The following is a 17,204-nucleotide window of genomic DNA, read 5'->3' as shown; positions in this document are numbered from 1 at the left end:
TTACAGAAGGTGAAAGTGCATCATTTCCAATTATATGTAAAAGAACATCTAATTTAAGAGTTAACTTAACATACACCATGGACCATGATAATGTCTGCCAAGTGATTAAGAAGTATTGGCCGATTCTAACTTCAGATAAAAAGTTAAAAGAGATTGTTGGAGACACCCCAAGTTTCCTATTTAAGAACAAAAAGAATCTTAAACGAATCTTATGTAAAAATGATGGTACAGGCCCTAACTATGTACATAACAACTCTCTAGGAACAAAGAAATGTGGTTTATGTAAGGTCTGCAATGTAATTAACTATAGTAATACGTTTATACATCCGGTTACCAAACAGAAGTACATCTTTCATGGATCAGCTAGCTGCTTAGCTAGCAACATTGTTTATATAGCTACCTGTACTTCATGCACAGCATTTTATGTTGGAAAAACTAACATGAAGTTTAAGGAAAGAATTACTAAGCATCATTCTGACATTCATAACCGAAAGGAAACCAGTTCTCTATTTCTTCATCTACGTGAGCATGATGGACATAATTTTGTCTTCATGGTCATTTCCAAGCTACAGTTTACCTCAAGGTTGATTAATTTAACTGAGAGAGAAGAAGCCAAGTGTGTAATGCGGCTGAGGGCAGACTGCCCTCCTGGCCTCAATGGCTGTGCCCCTTTAAAACCTTTTCTTAAAAATAGACGAGCAACAAGCTATGTTTGTTCATGATCTGCTTGCTTTTTATGCACAATACCCCAGGATATGTTGGCTTCAGTCTTTAATGCTTTTAAAACTGCTGAATGAAGCAGCAAGGAGTGCCTTTACGGCTATCTCTGTTAGTTTCCAATTTTTCCTTTCACTCTTTGGCTTTTATGTGAACTTCGTTTTTAAACAAGAATTTACGGCAAGGATTTCTACAATGGTCCCTTCTGAGAAAATGTCTCACTATTTTAAATGGAATGTAAGATTTTTGTTATTTTCTTAATAAAGAGTTTTAAACTAATGTTTGTCATAACGACATGGAGGTGTGTACCAACAGACTAATTTGACTGGTTGATACTCGTCACTTTGTGAAGTCCGCCTCATTGGATGTTATAGCAATAACCCACGCCTGGGTGTGGGTAATGCTGGATTTACCCATGGTTGGTGTGGTTTGGTCATGAGGACGAAGCCTGAGTGGCCAAACAAAGACAACCGTAGGTAAATCCAGCATTACCCACACCCAGAAGTGGGTTATTGCTATTATACAATGACATTATTTAAGAAAAAAATAATTACTTTTCTTAAATAATGGCATTGTATAATGCCTCCTTGCTGCCCTTCTGCAGCTGTCTGGCATTCTACGGCAGTTCTGATGTACTGCACATGCATATGCTTACGCAGTACATCAGAGCTGTGGGTAAAAGCAACGGAGAAAGGAAGATCTCCGTTGCTTTTTACAAAGTGTCTCGCTATGTTAAAGGAGTTTAACATAGCGAGACAGCTTTAAAAAAAGCGATGGAGAATCTCCGTTGCTTTTTTAAAGCTGTTGCGCTATGTTAAACCCATTTAACATAGTGAGACACCTTTAAAAAAAGCAACGGAGATAGGAAGATCTCTGTTACTTTTTTTAAAGCTGTCTCGCTATGTTAAACTTGTATAACATAGCAAGACAGGTTGTAAAAAGCAACAGAGATCTTGTGTTCTCTGTTGCTGTAAAAAAAAAAAAAAGAGTTATACTAATGGAAAAAGTCTGGGCGACCGGACCTTTTTCCATTACTATAACTCTGATTTACAATGTGCACGCTGACCAATCAGCATGCACGTTTTGAAATATTAATGGGGGGTTGTTGTATAATATTGGTTTTTAAACACTACACCGTGTTCACTTACTTGGATCTGAAGAAGGCTTGAAAAAGCTGAAAGCTCTTGTCTGTTTGTTTACATCAGAAGGGTTCTTCGTTTTTATGTTTTTTATGGTATCTACTTGTTTTATACTGTGGAACTTTAATCTAAATGTTACTTGGTTTTTGCAGCAGCGAAGCAATTTTACACACTGTGAACTCAGCATAGTAAAACTTATAACTGAAGTTTTTGTTTGAAGCTGTATGTTCATCACATTGGATAATCAGTACGTTTGAAGTTACAGACAGAGTTTCATTATCTGTGATGCAACGCTCTTCTCTTATTTACATTTGCTGTTGTTTTGTTGAGCATTCTCTAGTGGAAGTTACTTCTCCTTATGGCCTGTTCTTCCTTGTCAGGTCTGTGAGGGGAGCAGCTATGGTACTATAACTGAGGATAAACTTTCTGTAGTACCCTGCTGTCCCTAAAAATGTCCTCACCTGCTTTTTGGTAACAGGTCCAGGCCATGCCTGAATGGCTTCTACTTTGGCAGGTTCTGGCCTTATCTTACCATTCCCCACTCTATGTCCCAGGTAGGAGACCTCCACCATACCCACCTGACATTTGCTCGGCTTAATGGTCAACCCTGCCTTCTGTAGTCTGCCCAGCACCTCCCTGACATACTGAAGGTGCTCTGGCCAGGAATGGCTGTAGCTAGCAATATCATCAAGGTAAGCAAGGGCAACCCCTCCTGCTCCTGCTAGGATATTATCTACCAGTCTCTGGAAAGTCACTGGGGCATTCTTCATCCCAAAGGGCATCTCTGTGAACTCATACAAGCCAAAAGGAGTCACAAAGGCTGAATCCTCTCTAGCACTGGGAGTCAAGGGCACCTGCCAGTGACCCTTGGTAAGATCAATGGTTCTAAGATACTTAGCCCCACCCAGCTGCTCTATGGCCTCATCTGTCCCAGGCATGGCGTAAGTATCTGTCTCAGTGTGACTATTTAACTTCCTGTAGTCTACACAGAACCTGGTGCTGCCATCCTTCTTTGGCACCAGCACAACTGGGGAGGCCCAGGAACCGATGGACTCTTGAATCCCTCCTAGTTACAACATCTCCTGTACCTCCTCCCTCAGAGTCTGACTCTCTCAGGCACCCTACAAGGGGCCTGCCTAATAGGCCTTTGGGGTCCTGTATCCAGCTGGTGCTGCACCAGGTGGGTACATCCTGGTTTCCCAGTGAACATGTCCCCAAATTTCTGCAACATTGCTTGGATTCCTCGAACCTGGGTAGGAGATAGCTGCTGGGACATTGCTACCCCTGTTACTGAGGTGTCAGCCCGAGCCTCACTGAGGAGATCAGTCCCCAGATCTCCCGCAGACTCCTCCTGCAATCCACTGCAAATGCTCATCACAAGGGCCTCCCTATCATGGTAAGGTTTCATCATGTTAACATGGTACAATTTGTGCTGCTGCCTTCTGCCTAGCAGTTCCACCATGTAATTAACATCACATACCTTTCTTACCACCTTGTAGGGTCCCTCCCAAGCTGCTTACAGCTTGTTGTGTCTGACAGGAATGAGAACCATTACCTGCTGCCCCACAGCATACTCTCTAGCTCGAGCATTCCTGCCATACCACACCTTTTTCTGTTGTTTGGCTTCTGCCAGGTTCTCCTGGGCCAAGCCCATGAGTTCCCTGAGCCTTGTCCTGAGATTTAGGACATATGCCACAAAAGACTCCTTGTGAGACTCGCACTCACCTTCCCACTCATCTCAAATTAAATCTAGAGGTCCCCTCACCCTATGCCCATACAGCAACTCAATGGGTGAGAAACCTGTGGATTCCTGGGGAATCTCTCTGTAAGCAAACAACAGATGGGGCATATATTTATCCCACTCCCTCTTAAACTGATCTGCAAATGCCTATAGCATGGACTTGATTGTAGAGTTTAACGTCTCAACCAGACTATTAATTTGGGGATGGTAGGGGATGGTCTTCATGTGCTTCATCCCACAGGACTTCCACAGGCAAGCCAGCAGGTCTGTCATGAAACTGGCATCTTTGTCAGTCAGTATTTCTTTTGGGAAACCTACCCTGCTGAAAATCTCTAAAAAAACATTTACCACCTTCTCTGCCTCAATGGAGGACAAAGCCACTGCCTCAGGGTATTGTGTAGAATAATCCACTACCACTAGGATATAATTTTTCCCTGTGGAAATTGGGGTACTCAGCGGATAGACAATATCCATATCTACCCTCTGAAATAGCTCCTCAATCACAGGCAAAGGCATCACAGGAGCTCTCACCTTGTTTCCTGCTTTGCTTACCTTTTGGCACTGCTCATAGGTCTTGCAGTACCCTTCTACATATCTGGAAATTCTAGGCCAATAGAAGTTCTGCATAATATGCCTATTCGTACATTTTATGCCCATATGACCTGCAAAGGGAATTTCATGGGCTATGGCTAGAAGCGCCAGATAGTAAACTGTAGGTGCTACCAACTGCTGTACTCTCTCACCTTCAAACCTTCCATCAGGGGTCCACCCTCTGTATAGTAACTCTTTGTCCCAGTATACAGATTTCCCCTTCCCTTGAGAATCAGGTGCCTCCCTAGCTACCTGCCTCAAGTCTTGCAATGTAGGGTCTGAGAGCTGAGCCTGTCTCAACTCTTTCCTTGTAACCCTTCCAAGTTCCCCTTCCACAGGAAGTCTGGCATCCTCTGACAGTGTTGCCTCACTGTCAGCCTGGGTACTACTACTCACCTCTACCTTTGCAGTCACTCTGTCCAAGGGACCATCAGTATCCACAAGCAGCTGTGGCTCACCTTCGGTCTCACTGCTACAGAGTAGCTTCCTCCATGAAGTAACCACCTCACCAGTCCTAGCTGCAAGTATGCAGTCTGTCTGGGTCTCCCCCAGGCTACCAGACCCACATGCTTGTCTCTTAGCCTGACCCCATGTAACTGCATAAGCACATGGTACTGCCTCATCCATATCCTTCCCTCTCAGCACATCTGCAGGATGGTAGTTTAGTACCCCTGTTGTCTTAAGACAACCTACTACTGGCATTTTGTCTTTCCCACTTACTGGCTCCCTCACCTTTTGTTCCCCACCTTGCCTCCATGGACACCTGTATGCCATATGGCCCTACTGGTTGAATTCAAAACATTTAACCCCAACTCCTGGACATGTACCTGGACTAGTGACTTCCCCTGCTACTGGCAGTTTCTGTTGTGGCAGTCTGTGCTGCCCAACATGGGTTCCTTTAGACCCATGAGCAGTACTGGGGGTCCCCTTCCTGTGCAGGGCTGCCAGACTTGCCAGGTATAGATCTCCCTCCTTCCCCAACTCATCTGAAGTAGCACATTATCTATCAGCTAACCATATCCTCATAGGTTCATAGGTCTCGAAGTCTCGAACTCCGGACCTCGCACAAACTACACAACATGAAGTACCACTAAGCCACAGTAGATATGTCCTGAGGCAAGGTGCTAAGGGCTTGTTCCTTCACCAAAAGGTCTTCCAGCCCTTCAAAAGTGGTGACCTGACATCCAATCACCCACCTATGGAAATAAGTTCTCAATTCAGCAACATATTCATACACATTTTCATCTGCCTTGCGTCTATGCTCACGAAACTTTTTCCTATACATTTCAGATGTTAACTTAAACAGTTCTAAAAGACATTTTTTACAACAGTATAAGCAAAACAGCATCAGGCATTTTGGACATAACAGTTACAGCTTTACCATGGAGTAAAGGGGTAAGTAACAGTACCGAGAGCCCTTGGTCACCTTCATACTGTTTACATACCCTCTCAAACATATGAATGAACTATCAAAACTATCCCCCTCTTTAAACTGTGGAAGAAATTTACTGACCTTTTGTGCTTCTGGGGTCCAGTTACTCCCTTCCCCATTACCTTCATGACTCGACGAAGAGACAGCATCTACTTCTCATGCTGCTTCTGCCTATCTTGTTCCTCAGCTTGCAGACATAACAGTTTCTCATTCTCCTCAGCCTGCAAACATTTCAGTCTCTCATTTACTTCTAATTCCACATGCCTGGCCTCCAACTCAAGTCTCTTTAGCTCCAGCTGGATTTTTAAGTCCACTGCAGAAAGGTTGAGCTGTCCATTCTCCAAGAGAATTATATCTCCACTGCCAGTCTGATTGTCCTCCAGGTTGCTGTTTTCTGATGCAGCTGTAACCAAGGCTGCAATCAAGTCTGCCTTAGTCAGGTTTCCATGCACCTGTCCCCTAGCCTGACACATCTCCGCCAGCTGGCTCCTTGTCAGCTTTCTATACTCCTCTGCTGACATGCTGCCTGCTCACCCTGACTAACTAAGCTAACAAAAGAAATAAAACAGTTGTGATTTGAAGTCTGAGTATTCACTGCATGGCTGATTTAGAGTACAAAACACCTTCAAAGCTCACTGTACACAAGCTACAGGATTCACTCTACCAACACCACTACAAGCCAAATAGTATTTGCCAACTAATTAATATGTGATGTGGATATCCCACTGCTGCCAAACAATTGTGAGAATATCCCAACCACTGTCACCAATTAATATAGTGTGGATATCCCAACTGCTGCCACCAATTAATATGTGATGCCCGTGCCCTGGCCCAGCAATCAAGGAGCCTCAGTCCTCAACACTAACACCAGAAAGGGTGTCTCATATATGGGGAAAGGGTAACAAATACACACAGTAAAGTGCAATTTCCCTTAAGAGCACACAGAGATCACAGTCAGTCTTGGGCTGGTCACTCCCTTTCTCCCCAAGTCCCCAATAAGACTCCCCGCTGGCACAGCTATAAGGTCCAGATCTCAGCCTAGCTGGGCAAGCTAAAATCTCCAGCACTCTCTCTGTCCAACCATTCCTTTGTGTCCCTGACCAAGTAGCTGACACACACACGCACTTTGAGATGAGTTTACACAATCACACATACACTTCTGGGGAAGGCTGGCACAGGTTCTCCAGCTGTGCCCCTTTTACCCAGACTATATGATAGTAATTACTGCCACCACCCAGCTAATATTTATCAGCTACTCAAAGACCCTTAAAATGGTGTCCAATTATTACTTTGCAATATTATTATGCAATTGGTAGATGTGACTAAACAGTCAAAGCTTATTTGGAGTGACCTGGACAGTAAACTCTATACATATGCAATGTACTCTAGAGCTTAAACTATCTCTACACAAACTAGCCACAGTTAAAAGGTTTTAAAATATTTAAAAATAAATAATTAAAACCACAAGACAATATTTTCTACTACACAGTCAGTGCTAGTCAAGAGAACTCGGAGATCACACATAAATGCATAAAATAAATCATTAGTACAGTTCTGACATCACAGAAAAACACTTAGTCTAAACTTTCTAATTTCTAGCTATTTCTAGGAGAAAACACAGTTCTAACATACTACTTACATAAAGAGAGCATAAGGCATTGCTGAGTTGGATGTTTCAAGACAAAAATGCTTAATAATCTCTGGTTCTCACTGTTTAAATTCAAACTGCAGTTCTGCTAAAACATTACATCATCTTTTTACATTTTCTAGAGTTCCCAGGCTGACAGAAACTGCATTTACATTATTTTACACTTAGAGCAATAAAGGACATTCCACATGTAAATTCTGGTCATTAACATTAGCCTTAAAACAACATACAGGAAGCCTTCATCTAGCTGGACTGGAGCCGACTTGTAAAACAGCAAAGGCAGTGATGACATAATTTTACTTTCAAAGGACCAACAAGAAATGCTTAACTTAGCTTTCTTTACAGCAGATGGCAATGTTGCCACATTGTTTTAAGTTCAACATTCATATTTACAAATGATAGAATTATATGCACAATTCTATCTGGCTAGGCTGGCAGCTTTCACACATCTCTACCAGTCTTCACATCCCCCCCCCCCCACTGAAGAACTCAAGCTAGTTTTTCAAGTGACCCTTGAGAAACGCTGCTTAAGAGGGTTAGGTCTATATGAGTACACCTATCCCATTCCCTGTCTTGAGAGCCCATCTGCATTGGCATTGCTACTCTCACTGACATATCATATGCTTGCAACCCCAGGCTCCATCTTAGCAACTTGGCATTTTGCTGACTGGCTGTTTTTAACCATGTTAGAGGGTTGTGATCTGTCATAACAGTAAATTTCCTTAAATACAGATAAGGCTGAAGTTTCTGCAATGCCCACACTATGGCTAGACATTCCTTTTCTACAGCTGCATAGCATTCCTCCCTGGGTTGGAGCCTATGATTGAGGTAAACAACTGGGAGCTGTTCCCCCGCTGAAGAAATCTGGCTAAGTACAGCCCCCACCCCATGGTTTGAAGCATCCACCTGCACAACATATTCTTTGCTGTAATCTGGACTGGCTAACACAGGTGGTCCTCCCAAAGCTTTCTTAAGCTTCTGGAATGCCTGCTCACATGCTGGAGTCTACACTACCTTATCTGGCCTGCTTTTCCTTGTCAGGTCTCTGAGGGGAGCAGTTATGGTACTATAAATGGGGACTGTCCCTAAAAATGCCCTTACCTGCTTTTTGGTAACAGGTGCAGGCCATGCCTGAATGGCTTCCACTTTGGCAGGTTCTGGCCTTATCTTACCATTCCCCACTCTGTGTCCTAGGTAGGAGACCTCCGCCATACCCACCTGACATTTGCTCGGCTTAATGGTCAACCCTGCCCTCTGTAGTCTGCCCAGCACCTTCCTGACATGCTGAAGGTGCTCTGGCCAGGAATGGCTGTAGCTAGCAATATCATCAAGGTAAGCAGGGGCAAACCCTCCTGCTCCTGCTAGGATATTATCTACCAGCTTCTGGAAAGTCACTGGGGCATTCTTTATCCCAAAGGGCATCTTTGTGAACTCATACAAGCCAAAAGGAGTCACAAAGGCTGACTCCTCTCTAGCACTGGGAGTCAAGGGCACCTGCCGGTGACCCTTGGTAAGATCAATAGTTCTAAAATACTTAACCCCACCCAGCTGCTCTAGGGCCTCATCTGTCCCAGGCATGGGGTAAGCATCTGTCTCAGTGTGACTATTTAATTTCCTGTAGTCCACACAGAACCTGGTACTGCCATCCTTCTTTGGCACCAGCACAACTGGGGAGGCCCAGGGACTGTTGGACTCTTGAACCCCTCCTAGTTCCAACATCTCCTGTACCTCCTCCCTCAGAGTCTGTCTGACTCTCTCAGGCACCCTACAAGGGGCCTGCCTAATAGGCCTTTGGGGTCCTGTATCCGCCTGCTGCTGCACCAGGTGGGTGCATCCTGGTTTCCCAGTGAACATGTCTCCAAATTCCTGCAACATTGCTTGGATTCCTTGAACCTGGGTAGGGGATAGCTGCTGGGACATTGCTACCCCTTCTACTGAGGTGTCAGCCCGTGCCTCACTGAGGAGATCAGTCCCCAGATCTCCCTCAGACTCCTCCTGCAATCCACTGCAAATGCTCAGCACAACGGCCTCCCTATCATGGTAAGGTTTCAGCATGTTAACATGGTATAATTTGTGCCCCTGCCTTCTGCCTAGCAGTTCTACCATGTAATTAACATCACATACCTTTCTTACCACCTTGTAGGGTCCCTCCCAAGCTGCTTGCAGCTTGTTGTGTCTGACAGGAATGAGAACCATTACCTGCTGCCCCACAGTATACTCTCTAGCTTGAAATTCCTGTCATACCACACCTTTTTCTGTTGTTGGGCTTCTGCCAGGTTCTCCTGGGCCAAGCCCATGAGTTCCCTAAGGCTTGCCCTGAGATTTAGGATGTATGCCACAACAGACTCCTTGTGAGACTTGCACTCACCTTCCCACTCATCTCAAATTAAATCTAGAAGTCCCCTCACCTATGCCTGTACAGCAACTCAAAGGGTGAAAATCCTATGGCTTCATGGGGAACCTCTCTCTAAGAAAACAACAGATGGGGCATATATTTGTCCCACTCCCTCTTAAACCGATCTGCAAATGCCCGTAGCATGGACTTGATTGTAGAGTTAAACCTCTCAACCAGACCATTAGTCTGGGGATGGTAGGGGATGGTCTTCATGTGCCTCACCCCACAGGACTTCCACAGGCAAGCCAGCAGGTCTGACATGAAACTGGCATTTTTGTCAGTCAGTATTTCTTTTGGGAAACCTACCCTGCTGAAAATCTCTAACAAAACATTTTCCACCATCTCTGCCTCAATGGAGGACAAAGCCACTGCCTCAGGGTATTGTGTAGCATAATCCACTACCACTAGGATATAAATTTTCCCTGTGGAAATTGGGGTACTCAGCGGACCCACAATATCCATAGCTACCCTCTGAAATAGCTCCTCAATCACAGGCAAATGCATCACAGGAGCTCTCACCTTGTTTCCTGCCTTGCTTACCTTTTGGCACTGCTCATAGATCTTGCAGTACCCTTCTACATATCTGGAAATGTCAGGCCAATAGAAGTTCTGCATAATATACCTCTTTGTACGTATTATGCCCTTATGACCTGCAAAGGGAATGTCATGGGCTATGGCTAGAAGCGCCAGATGGTAGGCTGTAGGCGCTACCAACTGCTATAGTCTCTCACCTTCTAGCCTTCCATCAGGGGTCCACTCTCTGTATAGTAACCCTTTGTCCCAGTATACAGATTCCCCCTTCCCTTGAGAATCAGGTGCTTCCCTAGCTACCTGCCTCGGGTCTTGCAATGTAGGTCTGAGAGCTGAGCCTGTCTCAACTCTCTCCTTGTAACCCTTCCCAGTTCCCCTTCCACAAGAAGTCTGGCATCCTCTGACAGTGGTGCCTCACTGTCAGCCTAGGTACTACTACTCACCTCTACCTTTGCAGTCACTCTGTCCAAGGGACCATCAGTACCCCAAGCAGCTGTGGCTCCCCTTCAGTCTCACTGCTACAGAGTAGCTTCCTCCCAGAAGTAATCACCTCACCAGTCCTGGCTGTAAGTATGCAGTCTGTCGGGGTCTCCCCCAGGCTAGCAGACCCACATGCTTGTCTCCTAGCCTGACCGCATGTAACTGTATAAGAATATGGTACTGCCTCATCCAAATCCTTCCCTCTCAGGACATCTGCAGGATGGTAGTTTAGTACCCCTGTTGTCTCAAGACAACCTACTATTGGCATTTTGTCTTTCTCACTTACTGGCTCCCTCACCTTTTGTTCCCCACCTTGCCTCTGTGGACACCTGTATGCCATATGGCCCCACTGGTTGCATTCAAAATATTTAACCCCAACTCCTGGACATGTACCTAGACTAGTGGCTTCCCCTGCTACTGGCAGATTCTGTTGTGGCAGTCTGTGCTGCCCACCATGGGTTCCTTTAGACCCATGAGCAGTACTGGGGGTCCCCTTCCTGTGCAGGGCTGCCCTGCTTGCCAGGTATAGATCTCCCTCCTTCCCCAACTCATCTGAAGTAGCACATTGTCTATCAGCTAACCATATCCTCTTGTCCTGAGGCAAAGTGCTAAGGGCTTGTTCCCTCAACAAAAGGTCTGCCAGCCCTGCAAAAGTGGTGACCTGACATCCAATCACCCACCTATGGAAATAAGTGCTCAGTTCAGCAACATATTCATAAACACTTTCATCTGCCTTGTGTCTATGCTCACGAAACTTTTTCCTATACGTTTCAGGTGTTAACTTAAACAGTTCTAAAAGACATTTTTTTACAACAGTATAATCAAAACAGCATCAGGCATTTTGGACAGAACAGTTACAGCTTTACCATGGATTAAAAGGGTCAAGAACTGTACCCAGAGCCCTTGGTCAACTTCATACTGTTTACATACACTCTCAAACATATGAATTAATTATTAAAACTATCACCCTCTTTAAACTGTGGAAGAACGTTACTGATCATTTGTGCTTCTGGGGTCCAGTTACTCTCTTCCCCATTACCTCCATGATGCTGGCAAAGAGTCAGCATCTCCTTCTCATGCTGCCTCTGCCTATCATGTTCCTCAGCTTGCAGATGTAACAGTTTCTCATTCTCTTCAGCCTGCAAACATTGCAGTCTCACATTTGCTTCTAATTCCACATGTCTGGCCTCCAACTCAAGTCTCTTTAGCTCCATCTGGATTTTTAAGTCCACTGCAGAAAGGTTGAGCTGTCCATTCTCCAATAGAATTATATTGCTGCTGCCAGTCTGATTGTCCTCCTCGTTGCTGCTTTCTGATGCAGCTGTAACCAAGGCTGCAATCAAGTCTGCCTTAGTCCCATGCACCAGTCCCCTAACCTGGCGCATCTCCCACCAGCTGGCTCCTTGTCAGCTTTCCATACTCCTCTGCTGACATGCAGCCTGCTCAGCCTGACTAATTAAGCTAACAAAAGAAATAAAACAATTGTGATCTGACCTCTGAGTATTCATTGTTTGGCTGATTTAGAGTACAAAACACCTTCAAAGCTCACTGTACACAAGCTACAGGATTCACTCTACCCACACCACTACAAGCCGAATAGTATTTGCCAACTAATTAATATGTGATGTGGATATCCCACTGCTGCCAAAAAATTGTGAGGATATTCCAACCACTGCAACCAATTAATATAGTGTGGATATCCCAACTACTGCCACCAATTAATATGTGATGCCCATTCCCTGGCCCAGCGATCAAGGACCCTCAATCCTCAACACTAACACCAGAGAGGGCATCTCATATATGAGGAAAGGATAACAAATACACACAGTAAAGTGCAATTTCCATTAAGAGCACACAGATATCACAGTCAGTCCGGGGCTGGTCGGTCCCTTGCTCCCCAGGTCCCCAATAAGACACCCCACTGGCATAGTTATAGGTTCCAGATCTCAGCCTTGCTGGGCAAGCTAAAATCTCCAGCACCCTCTCTGTCCATCAAGTGCTTCGTGTCCCTGACTAAGTAGCTCACACACACACACACACACACACACACACACACACACACACACACACACACACACACACACACACACACACACACACTTTGAGATAAGAGTTTACACAATCACACAGACACTTCTGGGGAAGGCTGGCACAGGTTCTCCAGCTGTGCCCCTTTTACCCAGGCTATATGGTAGTAATTACTGCCATCACCCAGCTAATATTTATCAGCTTCTCAAAGGCCCTTAAAATGGTGTCCAATTATTACTGTGCAATAGTATTATCCAATTGGTAGATGTGACTAAACAGTCAAAGCTTATTTGGAGTGACCTGGACAGTAAACTCCATACATATGCAATGTACTCTAGAGCTTTTTTTTTTTATTTATTTTACATTTGTTGACCAGGCTAGTCTAACTGGATACATGCCCATTTTCAGTAGAGGCCCGGGGAGAAAAGCTCCAAACATCTGCAGAGAATAAACAATACAATATATAGTAATAGTCAAGTGGATTACAGTACATTAGCTACATCGAGCATTAGCTAGATAGGTCAAAAAAATGTTTACAGAGTAAGTTAGTAGCTTTAAGCTAAGATTAAATACAGTGAACCAAAAACATGAATTTTTTTTTGGAAATACAGATAGGTGAGATAAAACAGGAGAGTAGAAAAGTATAGAGAGAGCAGGAGGTGAAAGAGATATCAGTCTGGGTTGGAGCAGGGAAATAGCCAGTGAGTTGTAAGATATTCTTTCAGATGCTTTTTAAACAGAATAGTGGAAGCAAGGGAGGAAAGTACAGTAGGAAGCTGGTTCCAGATTTTCCCTACTGTGTTGGTGAAAAGTGAATCTCCTGATAAATGACACTTCAGTCACAAACCCTGAATTTCTGATTCCACCTATCACTGCTGAGTAGTGAAGAAAATTCAGTGTGGGAAGTAGGAGGATTTTTCTCCTTGTTTGGGTGCTGTATTTTGCCACTAATGTGCTATGTTCCCTGTAACCTGTCTATCATCGGGAGGTTGTTTCAGAGGTTGCAGGGGAGATGTGTTGCATGATGAATACAGTGGAAAAGCTGCAGAAGATAGCTACCACCACTGCTGATGAATGGTAGCTGTAGCAAAATTAATGGTGTAGTAGAGGTCATCTTTTCTGCTCGAGCCACTCACCAATGAAGAAGACCTTGAAGCTTACCTGGTAACATTTGAGAGACCATCTCATCAAGACTGTTGTGCTTATTCCAGCTGTGCTCAAGTACACTGTTCAACTCAAAAGAGAGTCCATCCATGACTACATCAACCCACCTAGTGCAGACTGTAATGATTTGATGAGGAAAGTCTGCTAGCTAGCAAGGGCAGGAGCCACCTCAAGAGACTTAGACCCATAAATATGACCGGACTTTCTTCAGGAAAGAAACAGCAACGTTGTTTGACCTAAAGCATATTGCAAAACTGTGTGTAGACATAGATTCTCAATAAATCTATGTACCATGATTGCAATACTTGTTACAGACAGGTTCAATGAAGCTTTGCTGACAATTATGAAGTGGGTGTGTCAAAAGAACCCACTATATATAGCTATAGTTTAAACTATCTCTACACAAACCAGCCACATTTAAAAGGTTTTAAAATATTTAATAATAAATAACACCACAAGAAAATATTTTCTACTACACAGTCAGTGCTAGTGAAGAGAACTCAGAGATCACACAGAAATGCTTAAAATAAATAAGTAGTACAGTTCTAACATCACAGAAAAAACATTTAGTCTAAACTTTATAATTTCTAGCTACTTCTAGGAGAAAACACATTTCTAACATACTACTTACATAAAGAGAGCATAAGGCAGTGCTGAGTTGGATGTTTCAAGACAACAATGCTTAATAATCTCTGGTTCTCACTGCTTAAATTGAAACTGCAGTTCTGCTAAAACATTACATCATCTTTTTACACTTCCTGGAGTTCTCAGGCTGACAGAAACTGCATTTACATTATTTTACACTTAGAGCAATAAAGGACATTCCATATGTAAATTCTGGTCATTAACTTTAGCCTTAAAACAACAGACAGGAAGCCTTCATCTAGTTGGACTGGAGCCGACTTGTAAAACATCAAAGGCAGTGTTGAAATAATTTTAATGTCAAAGGACCAAGAAGAAGTGCTTGACTTAGCTTTCTTTGCAGCAGATGGCAATGTTGACACATTGTTTTCAGTTCAGCATTTATATTTACAAATGATAGAATTACCTGCACAATTCTATCTAGCTAGGCTGGCAGCTTTCACCCATCTCTACCAGTCCTCACAGTAATAAGGACATTTGATGTAGACGTTTGCTGTGACAAACTGTGTCAAAGACTTCAGACAAGTCTAGAAGTAAGGATGAGACTAGTTTACCATTATCTATAGCTTTATTGACAGTATCTATATAGGTTAGGAGTGCAGTGTTAATACTACTGGAAGGGCAGAAGCCATGCTGTTTGGGAGATAGGAGTTCTTCCTGCAGGATATAGTTTAGCAATTGCTTTTGAATATATCTTTCAAGTATTTCAGAGGAGGTGAATATGATTGCTGTAAGTTTAAAGTTAGTAATGTCTGTCGAATTTCCTTCTTTGTGCAGAGGGATAATGTGTGATTTTTTTTTCAGAGAGAGGGAATGTGGTATTCCTAGACTGACCTATTTATAGGGATTGACACAGGATAGGACACGCTATTGGCTGCTGTTTTAAGGTACTTGCTTGGAGGGTCATCAGCTGAAGCGGAGCATGGTTTGAATGTGGATACAGGTTTGAAGGGGAAAGTGGATGTGGTGATACATGGCTGTTGGGCAGGTTTAGGATTAGATGCTGGGGAATCCTTGGTTAGAGATACTACACTATCTATTAAATAAGAGTTGAATTGTATTGCACTTTCATGTTGTTAGTTACTGGGATAGGGGTTAGGGTTGAATTTTTGGGCAGGATGCAAGATTTCTTTAATAGCAGTCACGAATGTTTTAGGGTTTTGTTTATATTTCCATGCTTTTTCTCTATTCTGCATTACCATTCTATTTTTTTTGGACAGCCATTATTTTTTAATCTCTTCCTTCCAGGGGGTGCAAGGCTATTTAGGATATTCAGGAAATTTGTACTGAGTTAATTTACAGCATCATCTAAGAAGAGGATTTTTAGAAAGTTCCAGTTAATAGATGATAGGGTAGTAATGAACATTTCTGGGTTAAACTTGGAAACATTTTGTATTATTTTATAAACATACTGATTAAGTAAATGTGAGAGATGTCTGATTGTATAAATTGGAAGATGGTCATTGAGAGAGTCTAACATGATTGTATAAATTGGAAGATGGTCATTGAGAGAGTCTAAAATTGTACCTGAGGTGGTGTATTTGCTAGAGTCTGATACTAGGATCCAATCTAGTAAGGAATTTGTTGTCTTGTTATAATGTGTAGGGCTATTAATTAGTTGTGGGAAACCATATAAGTTCAAGCTAAATGTAGGGGATTTAGAGCTTATGTCCAAAAAAACTGACATTCATATCATTAGTATTTTTCTTGTGGAATTGTTATAGATATCCAGTGTAGGATATCTTCCCGTATATATGTATTGTTGCCAGGAGGGATGTAAAGGACTGTGTTCATTCACATTTTATAACTGTTTATTTCTAGGAAAGTAATAAGAAGCTCTGCTGAATTGAATTTTGGTATTAGTTTGTTGTAAGGGGAATGTGGTAATTGTTAGGAAGTATTAAGGAAATACGACCACCTTTCCGCTTTATAGGGTCATTAAGCCAAGTTTCAGTTACAGCAAGAATATTATGCTTATGTCGAGTAATTGAGAAATGTAGTTCATCAGTTTTATGTCTTATGCTGCTAACATTTAAGGCAGCGAAAATTAGATTACCGGGGTTGGGGGTTGGCTCTTTTGGGGTTAGAGCAGCGTGTGGAAGAGAATTGTCTTGGTGTTCATTGTGATAGATGGGGCCAGGATTATGGTGAATGACTCCTCCTACAAGGAGTTTTAGTACATTGTGGAATTATTGATACTTGTATTTTTGGAGAGCATTTCTCCACTTAATTTTGTTTTGGTTTGAGTTGAAATGGAGCTAATTAGTCTATATTTTGAGGAAAGGTAAGGGGCATCATTAAATAGGTTTGGTGTGATGTGTGGAGTGTGTAGGGAGGAAGTATGAATAGGTGGTTCAGACAGAGCTGGAGAGATGTTGAAAGCTAGTAGGATGACAGATGGCCCAGCAGCAGGAGAAGAATGGAGGATAAGCTGAGGAGTAGCATGATTAAGTAAAGGGATCTGTTTGTTATAGTTGGCAGGTAGTGGGGAAGTAGGGATCAAGGAGGGAACAAGACGTTGAAGGGCAGTAGGATACTTAGCAGTGGTGGTGGAGACTGAAAGCTGGTAGAGAGTAGTTAGAAAAGAAGTCAGTATTTTTTCATGAAGGAAGAGAGGTAGGTTGTCTGGAAGGTAAGAAATAGATGGGTTTAAAAAGCTGGAGTATGAGAATGTAGTTAAAACCGGAAGAAGTAAG

The sequence above is a fragment of the Protopterus annectens genome, chromosome 4.part1 (assembly GCF_019279795.1).
Source record: "Protopterus annectens isolate FY-2018-M chromosome 4.part1, PAN1.0, whole genome shotgun sequence".
NCBI classification, from domain to species: Eukaryota; Metazoa; Chordata; order Ceratodontiformes; family Protopteridae; genus Protopterus; species Protopterus annectens.
Note: the sequence above shows the minus strand (reverse complement) of the source record.